Raw genomic sequence first — 10,633 nt, 5'->3', positions numbered from 1 at the left:
AAATACGTTAAAATTAACACAACAGCATTAAACCACAAAGAAAAATATGCCAGTGGCATGACGATGCCACAGTAGGAAGTCGGAGAGAGAGGGTGTGTGTGTGTGTGTGTATGTGTGTGTGCGGAAGAGAAAGAGAGCAGAGAAAAAGTGGAAAAAAGGTTGAAAAGGACGGGGGAGAAACAGGGGATAGATATTTGTGAGTATGTGAGAGGGTGTGTGTGGGTGGAGGGGGAGGATTATATAGGGTGTTCCTACATGTACAATTTACCAACGGTTATGAATGCATCATGTGCACAAAATGGAACACTTTGATAATGTGTGGTGCACTCTAGTACAATTTTTTTTTAGTTAAAGATGGCCACCACTAGCGCTCCTGATGATACTTTTAACATCACATGTGGTGTGCTCTGACTGCCATTTCCAGCATTACATGTGCTACACCTTAGTGACAAATGATTTAACTAAAGCATGGGACACTAGCTAACCTGGTAGACACCTATGCCATTACATGTGACAGCCTCTCTCTGGCCACCATTTCTGTTATTACATGTGCCACATCCTAGAAGTGAGTAACGTAACTAAAGCGTGGGACATCAAGCGACCCTGGTAAACAATTTTAACATCATGTGCTTGGTTTCCCCTCCCCCCGAATAATTTTGAAAGCCTAACGACGCCTACACAAGTTGGGTCCTGGATATGGCTCTCAACTGCCAGGACTAAATACCAAGCTGTATTCTAGTATACAGTGGTCAGTGGAAGGGTGTGAATAAAAACTACAAAACTGAAAATCATGTTTTACAAGTGCGTGAATGGCTTTAATAAAGTCAGACCCACAATGGATGTTAACAGAAATAAATCATCGAAATTTTATAACAAACTGCCAAACAATGCATAAATGATTAACTGCAGTTAGCTTAACATACATCTAAGGTTATAAAAGGTCGTGCCATTATATAGTAACAAAAATGACCAAAAGGCCTAACACAGAAATAGCATCAAATATATATAGTATGCTAATTGAAAGATACAACCATAAAAAATAAACGTGCACGAGCATTTAGATTATACATTTGAAGATATGTATATATAACTTACTAACATAATTAAACGATCGTGTCTTAATGAGATCTATAAATAACGCAATTTTCAAAACTAATAATGAGTTTCTAAGGTAAGAAGACCCAAGTAGTAGCTAGCAGTGGAAAAACACGCAGCGCAAAGCTCTATTTAGATTCGTCGACTGGGGCTCGACCCAAGGCTACGCAGACGACAAATGACATACATTAAAGTTCATACCAAAACACTTAAATTAAAAGGCAAATAATAATTAACAGCAAAATTTCCATCTAAGCCTACGGGGAACTCTGAATTTAGCATGAAACAAAATTGTCAAAACAAGAAACGAGTGATCGCGGACGTGCCAACCTCAGGGGGAAGAACTACAAATTAAACATTATTAAAAACAAAAAAAAAAAATGACACGCACGAACTAAGCGAAACCCGAACATAATTTCCAGGGTGGCAGCAAAAATGAAATTTTGAAAAAAAAGATAAAGGTAACTAGAGAGGAATATAAACTACATTATGATCAGGGCCACCGCCTGACACGTACAAGACCACAAAACTCTTACGTTTGCCCTCCGAGGTCGGCCTATCGTAGCAGTACCTCCTACCTCAAACTACAATCACGATAAGCCCCAAGACCGGGGAAATCGAGTCTTAAAAAGACTCCGCGCAAGGTAACCGCGCGTGCGCCAACCCCGGGCGGGGAGGGGTAGAACTAAGCAAACGACAAAACAAGCTGGTGAAGGGGGGGGGGGGGGGGGAGAGGGAGGACGATGACGTAGCCGCCCAGGCGCGTGGTTCAAATCTTGCGGGACCTGATTGCTGCGTTATAGCTTCGTAGCTAATTCACCTCGTAGCCAAATGTGTCTGGAGCTGCAGACAACGACAGTTGGAGTCAAACAGTTGAAGGCATTGTAGCCTACCGTAAACTGGCAATCACATCCTATTGAGTTGAATGTTCGCGAAAATGTATGTCCTTTTCGTCAAATGTACGTAGTCAAGCCTATATTACCTTATCCTACTGATTTTAGCGTATCCATGTGGCGAGAACATATCTCTGAGGGCGAGATAATATCCCTGTGGTGAGACAGTATCTATCCCAGGGCCGTATCTCTGTGATGAGTTCATATACCCGTGATGAGATCGTATCCCTGTGACGAGAACGTATCCCTGTAATGAGATCGTGTCCCTGTGGCGATAACGTGTTCCTGTCGCAAGATCGTATCCCTGCAGCGAGATAGTATCCCTGTGGCAATATCATATCCTACTGAGTTGAATTTTCGTCCCATGCTGCATATTTATCGTTAAATGTGCTTCCTTTTTTGAATGTTGATTTGACTAGCATATTATTCAATCGGTCGGGGGTAAATAGACGATTCCCAGACGACAGGACTTTCAGTTAGTTACTGACTACGACGGATCTGGCTATGATCACCTAGTTTGACTCGCCATATACATAAGTAGGGGCATGCAGATTTCGCGAAACGATTTAGAGACTAGCTGAAAGTTAAAACACTGTAGCATCGTCTGTGTTTCGTAATTGGGTGAGTTTCTCCCAGATACATATCGATTGTAACAACACCAATCACAGTAATTCAGTGCGAAAGTAAACGCGTCCTGAGTGGCCCGGTCAAATTTGGCAACGACTTCTCTCGCATACGGACGCCAATCACAAGGAAGAAACCACAGATTCGGGTATACCTTGTTACAGTATATTAAGGGTTCAGATCTTTTCGCGAAAAACGCCTGCCCCTATACATAAGTCTGGTATCTGGCTATTTCAAGAACTTTATGACATCATTAATATCGAACTCGATGTACGTTGTACCATTCGACGTCGGGAGCCCGATTGCAGTGGCGACGACGGCGACGCAGATTCCATTGGCATTATCGACGATAACCACTCAGACCTTGATGGTGGGTTTACTACCAGCAATGCATACCCTGGTCGGAGCGACGCTGATAGCAGCGGAGACCTCGATGACAGCCGAGACCTCGATGGCAGCGACGCTGATGGCGACGCGGAACCCGATGGAATGTTTACCATCGACACCAACAACATTAGAGGAGACTTCCACAGGTGTGTTTCCACCAGCAGAGGAGACTTTAATGTATGTTGTGCTGGCTGCAGAGAAAACCTCGATGAGTGATGTTTCACCAGAGAAGGAGACTTCAATGGCTCTAGAAGCTACCAATAGCATAAACGATGTCCACTGAAGGTGCATCGGTGTCTCCCCAGCATGATGTTGTTACTGTAACAAGATATTCTCGAACAATTGTAATGCTTTTTGACACTGGAAGAGAAAATGTGCTAGTAATCTTTTTCGCAAAATGTTTAACTGTAGAAAGTGTTGCAAGTAATTTACAAACAAATGATAAGTTGAAAAGACACTTGAAAGCATGCAAAGGCCCTGGTGTTCGGCAGAAAGTAAAAGTTTCGCTGAAACAGCGATGTATCGACGCGCTTATGAGTACACCGGTAATTGGTACTACAGCAGTTATATCAGCATCCGGTTCGAACTTGAAATGTTTGTTTTCATTGACTAGACATCCTTGCAGCTACTGCGATATGTCATTTGCTTCTGTCCATGATCTAAGAAGACACGAGAGGAGTAAATGCATGAAGAATCCATCTCGTATGAAGTTTCACTGTGATGAGTGTCATGTGTGGTTTACTCGTATTGTCAATTGGGACGACACGCCATAAATTTTAAAGGTGAAGTCCGTGTGCCTACTATGAAACTACCTGCCGACATTTCGACTCCTCGGTTTAAGTTTGAGACTCGTATGCGTAAAAGAACACAAGAAAATGGGCAGCAACTGATAACGATGAAGCCTGGACATGAAACTAAACCCAAGACTGTGCTCGGTGTATTAGAGGTAAATGATAATGGATTCCACTTGGCAAAATCGGCATTCCGTGGAATGTTGGAAGACTACTATTATCTAAATACCCTTAGTGAGTAGAAAGACATTTGTACTTGTCTTGACGATATCAAGCCGAACATTATTAATTAGCTTACTGATGATGTAGCAACTTACGGACCTCTAAAATATAACTTGTGGTTGTACTGTGTATATGGTAAACCGTATCCGTCTGAGATCTAAAAGAAGGGAGCTTTCAAGACTATGAATACTCTTATTTACATTTCTGACGATGTAAAGCATTCGGTCAAATAGAGTATTGAGAAACTTTGTGAGTAAGAGGAAGACTATGTCAGTAAAGTTTCTGGCGTGTCTCTGTATTCAGTAAACCGACTGGAGCTGGGAATTAATCATTTCAAGCCAATGCACAACTAAATGTTTATTAGATTGCTAACTGTAGTAGAGTAGAAAGTAGGCTATGTAATAAATTTTTATTTGTAACATTCTTATGCTTTCTCGAACCTGTCACCTGGTTTGTGATATTTAATTAAATTATCTTTTTTTGCTCCAGTAAAGGACCGAATCGAGCAGATCTTATCAATCATTATTTTAACAAATGATTTTTATAGTGATTTTTAGATTTTATTTTATAATTTTACTAGCCAAATAAATACAGATTTTCAAGATGGTGGCCAAGATGACCGACAAAATGGCGGACGCTTTGGCAATAAATAATTATTGCACTTTAGTTGGTAAAATTTATAATAATATAGCGGCAGTGCACTCACTCTAGCAAACGAAAACAATATGTAGGATCCAATATGGCGTCTCCAGCAGACAAAAACCAAATAGCCGCTATGACGTCATACTGGTCAACATAATATCTGTCTTGGCACTAGTGGTAGAAGGTCAGTCTTTCATTGGAATCTGTGGAGGAAGGATCCATCGCCATTTTTAATCGAATGACCTCGTCGGGTTCGAACCCAATACCATTTTATAATTTTTTCAAATTTTATTTAAGTAATTTTTTATAAATGTTAAAATTTTTGAGTAATATTTGAAGACTTTTGAGAAAATTTGACACAAAGATGGCCGCATTGACGTCACAATACAATTTGACGGTCGGTGTCACAGGCACCACACCCTGAACTCCGTGCCACGAGCCCCTTTTATATACTACAGGTACTTACGTATTGGTAGAGACCAGCGAAATTCGCGGATTCATTTCGTGATATGCTACAATTCAAATGATTTATACCTTAGCTCTGCTTCTACCACTGGTTAACTGTTAATCTGGATTAATGAGGGCCAATTAGAGACCCTCGCTCAAAGAAATGTCGAATCACAGACACTCAGTCGAGACGACTCACAAGTCAACAGCCAATGAACAGGTGGCATTTGCCTGAGTGTGTAGAGTGTAGTAGAGTCTATCCTGGAGGTCATTGAACCCGCGAATTTTGCAGGTCTCTACGTATTGGTATTAGTAGTAAGGTAGGTTGGAGGAGGGGTAAGTAGTTGATTAATATTGTGGAAGAGGCATGTGTTGCCATTTATTTGTAAGTAATATTTTTTTGGGAATTGAATGTAGTGTCTCAGAAGTCTGCGGCGTTTGTAAATTTTTATTTTAAAATATTTTTGGTATTTTTATTTAAAAAAAAAAATGTTTTACCAAACTTTACCTTAACGGGTTTGAACGGGGGATTTTAAAATCTGTGATGTGAGTGATTTTTATAAAATAATTTTTAATACATATTTTAAATTACATATTATTACATTGTTACCTGTGGGTTTGAACTGGGTACTATGTAACTAATCACGTCACAATTGCCTTTATTAAATTATTTTATATTACATTTGAAGGTTTATTTAGATTTTTAAATAAATACATAATCGAGGCCAAATATCGTGCCAAAATATCTCACCTGAGGTGTCGTATTTCATATTCAAAGTTCGAGGTCCAGACACTGAAACTTAAATTTGAATTTAAAAATTATTATATTAGTTTGGAATATAAGCAATTAGTGAATAATTTAAGCCACAGAGATATTCTGCACTATTATAAAACAGCAAACACAAGTGTGTTGGTATGTTTGTTTGTTCGAGCATCACGCAAAAACTACTGGACCAGCTTTGATGAAACTTTTGTGTTTAAAAGCTTATGATTGGACTTAAAAACTGGTGTTTATTTTATCTCGCTACGTGAAGAGTGGCGGAGATATAACTATACAACCACTTTTTTCACAAACACGTGTAACAAATATAAGGTGAGCTCCTGTTTCAAGTTCAGTCTTATTCAAGGAGGTTCAGTTTTGAGTGGCCCTTGCACTAGATGGCACGCAGGCGGAGCTTTAATGTACCATAAAGGTCAAAAGGTTAAAAAAAAAAAATCGAAAGAATTCCTAAAACGTTCCTTCAGTTTCCGTTTGTTTGTTTCTCATACAAATTTACAGTTTTGCTCCGATCTCGATGAAATTTTCGACACTTGACCTTCGAAACACGAGGGAGGCAGAATTTAATTATTCTTGTTGAATTTCGCCATTTCATTGTTGTGCCTTCTGGATATCCATGGCAACGGCTTTTTCAACGACAGTGGCGCACTCACGATGAGGGGCATGTATAATGAATGAGAAGTGCGAGTGTGTTCTGCCTGTAAACTTCCGTAGCGAAACACGGGTACTCCGGCTATTTAAGGAATAAAACGAGAAATGTTCCTTCAAAAAATGACATTTTCTCTCGAGAATGGGAGCACGTGTGTCATTTTAAAGAATTTTGAGTATTTTTTATAGGGGAAATGGAAAATTTGGCATCATTCAAGGTTGCAGTCAATTACTGAAACGGTAACAGTGCTCCATTCGACTACAACATACATCTTCGTTATTATCTCCGAATTCACGCTCGCACTAATCGACAAACATTTTCACACATATTCACCAAAATATTCATGCATCTTCGCACTCATTTTTGTATATCTTCGCACATCATCGCACAATTCGGCAAATGTCACGATCATATTCACATACATCGACGAACATACACGTTCATCTTCGCACGTATAGCTTTTACGCCTGTACTGCTCCTTGCTCGTAATGTTTCTAAATAAAACATGTAGGTGGGAACTTTTTTGAATAACGCCGAGCTACTTTAACCTTATGAATTTTTTTCTGTTGAGTGGAGTGTATCATACAACGAGAGCAATAAGCTTGGGTAAATGCGAATCAGGCAAAATATCCTTCGAAACAAAAATGTGAACGTGTACTTCAAAACTCGCGTTTTTTTTCTGGTACCAGGATAGACTTCATAAGCGTGTGCATAACCAGATTATGTCAAGTGTTTGTTGGTTGCTGTCACATTACACCTACTCTCCAGGTCACATATGATTAGAGACCGGAAAAATTCGCGGATTCATTTCGCGATAGGCTAGAATCAAAATACGTTTGCGTTTTTACCGCATCAGTAGGGGCAGGCATTTTTCGCGAATAAATCTGAACGCCTATTAGACTGCAACAAGGTATACTTGCACCAGCGGTTTCTTCCTTGTGATTGGCGGCCGTCTGCGAGAGAAGTCGTTGCCTTATTTGACTGAGCCACTCATAACTAGAGAACTGAAAAATTCGCGGATTCATTTCGTGCTATGCTAAAATTCAAATAATTATACCTTAGTGCAGCTTCTGCCATTGGTTCACTGTTAATCTGGAGGACTGAGGGCCAATTACAGACCCATCACTCATAGAAGCGTCGAATCACAGGCCACACAATCGAGACGACTCACAAGTCAGCAGCCAATGAACAGTTGGCATTTGCCCGAGTGTGTAGAGGATATTGGAGTCTATCCTGAAGGTCATTGAACACGCGAATTTTTCCGGTCTCTACTCATAACTAGAGACTGGAAAAATTCGCGCTTACGATGACCTCTAGGATAGACTCCACAACCCTCTACATACTCATGCAAATGCCACTTGATCATTGGCTATTGACTCGTGACACTTGTCAACTGGGACGCTTGCGATTCGATACTTTTCTGGTTGAAGATTTCCAATTGGCTAAAATTCCTTCAGATAAACTGTAAGCCAATCACAGAAGCAATATAAATGTACAGTTTTTGGATTCTAGCATATCGTGAAATGATTCCGCGAATTTTTCTGGTCTCTACTCATAACGCGTTTGCTTTAGCACAGAATTACTCTGATTGGTATTGTAAAACTCGACATGTACCTGAAATAAATTCACCCAATCACGAAACACAGATGGTGCTACAGTGTTTTAATTTATAACTAGAGTCCCGGAAATTTCGCGGATTCCTCCGGCCTCAGGATAGAATTCAAAGTTATAGGTGTACTCGACCCATGTTTACTTTCCCATTGGTTGATTTATTAGCGAGAAAATTTTTATCCTTATTTGGCACTACCTGATTCGCTTACTTCTCTCCTAGCTGGGCATCATTGGCTCACGGTCGTAGAAGGGCGTGTCCAGATAACTGCGGTCCAATCATGAACACAGTGCGACAGTGTGGAGGTTTGCATTCTAACTTGCGACTAAATGAATCCGCGAAATTTCCTTGGCTCTATTTATAACTAATCTCGGAATCTTTTCGCGAAATATGCATGGCCCTACGCATCAGTGATTGGGCCACAGTTTATCTGAATGACACTCGGCCAATGATAAACTTTCAACAAAAGAAGAATCGAATCACTAGTGTCCCAATTAACAGGTGACACGAGTCAGTAGCCAATGAGCAGACGTAATTTTCCCGCGTGCATAGAAGATCATGGAGTATATCCTACAGGTCATTGAAATCGCGAATTTTTCCGGTCTCTACATATGATTCGGTCTGATGTACAAGTGTTTGTGATTGGCTATTAGTAGAGATCCGTGAATTTCGCGGATTCAATGACCTCCAGGATAGACTCCAATATCCTCTACACACTCGGGCAAATGCCAACTGTTCATTGGCTGTTGACTTGTGAGTCGTCTCGACTGGGTGGCCTGTGATTCGACATTTCTATAAGTGAGGGTCTCTAATTGGCCCTCAGTCCTTCAGATTAACAGAGAACCAATGACAGAAGCAGCACTAAGGTATAATTATTTGAATTTTAGAATAACACGAAATTAATCCGCGAAATTCACGGGTCTCTAGCTATTAGTAGAGACACGGAAAATTCGCGGGTTCAATGACCTCCAGGATGGACTCCAATATCTTCTACACACTCAGGCAAATGCCAACTGTTCATTGGCTGCTGACTTGTGAGTCATCTCGACTGGGTGGCCTGTGATTCGACACTTCTATGAGTGAGGGTTTCTAATTGGCCCTCAGTCCTCCATATTAACATTGAACCAATGACAGAAGCCGCACTAAGGTATAATTATTTGAATTTTAGCATAACACGAAATGAACCCGCGAATTTTCCGGGTCTCTAGCTATTAGTCCTTCAGGGCATGCCATAAACAGTAAGCCATGAAAATGGCCTTTTAAGTGAACGGACATTTGCATTCAAGACTGACGCCAAATGATAGTAGCAACGATAGCGTGTACACAATCAGGGCAGGGAGCCGTGTATCGGGGAGAGAGGGGGTTGGCGCGCGGCCAGAAGCCACGGGCGAGCTAAGCGTGGAACACTGCCACTGCGTCGCGGCACCTGAATGGTCGGCTAACAAGCTTCCGCACACCAGGCGGCCAAGATGCGGCGGCCTGGACCGTTCAAGTCCAAAGCCAGGGTTTTATACTTTTTTCAATTCTTTTTTGCTTGTTTCGGAGCTGTTTCGTTATATATCTTAACCTTTTTCTCTGCAAATCAAATGATTCTATATTCGAGATAAGTAGAGACCGGAAAAATTCGCGAATTCATTTCGCGATAGGCTAAAATACAAATAGTTAACCTCAGTGCTGCCTCTGCTATTGGCTCACAACTCACCTGGATGTTTCTGGGCCAATGAGATACGCCCAACCAAAGCTTTATCGAATCACAGGCTGCAAAGTTGGGACGTCTCACAAGACAGCAGCCAATGAGTGGGTGGCATTTTACCGAGTGTACGTAGAACTGTGGAGTTCATCCTAGAGGTCATTGAACCCGCGAATTTTTCCGGCCCCTAGAGATAAGTGCTCCGGCAACGAATTATAGTGGCGGGTGCGGAAACTATGTGTGATTCGCTTCACGAAATGTAGTTGAAAACCCAATTTTGTGGATATTTAGCACGCATAATTTTAAGAAATTCTACTTGAAATTTCGTGTCCGAGTTTCTATAAGTGTATTTGCAATATGAGAACACATGAATTTTCTCGTTACCAAGGTTAGATGTTACACATCTCTGACGAGTACTGAGACTCGCTCAAGTTTTTTTTAGATTGTATGACAAGTTAATTCAACTTATTAGTCTATTAAGGGTTTTGAGCATACCACATCGTCAAAAGTCGGGAGTTCTTCCTGAAAAACTGATGGAATTTCTTTTGTATCTATGAACGACAGAATACAAGACAAACTTTGCAAATAAAGACAAACGGGACATCAGTAAATAATTTTATATTATTCCGACACATTATATATATTTAAGTTTGAAAATAGTAGAACAGATTTAACTTTTAACTTATTCAATACATACATAAGTGTATAATAAAAAATAGTCACATACTGCATTTCTTTACTATGTAAGCCTATGTCTAGATTTTCTTTAACGTTTTTTTTATAAGGAAAGGTGGGGGAAGATCCAT

This window comes from Bacillus rossius, chromosome 2, assembly GCF_032445375.1.
Source record: "Bacillus rossius redtenbacheri isolate Brsri chromosome 2, Brsri_v3, whole genome shotgun sequence".
Lineage (NCBI taxonomy): Eukaryota > Metazoa > Arthropoda > Insecta > Phasmatodea > Bacillidae > Bacillus > Bacillus rossius.
Note: the sequence above shows the minus strand (reverse complement) of the source record.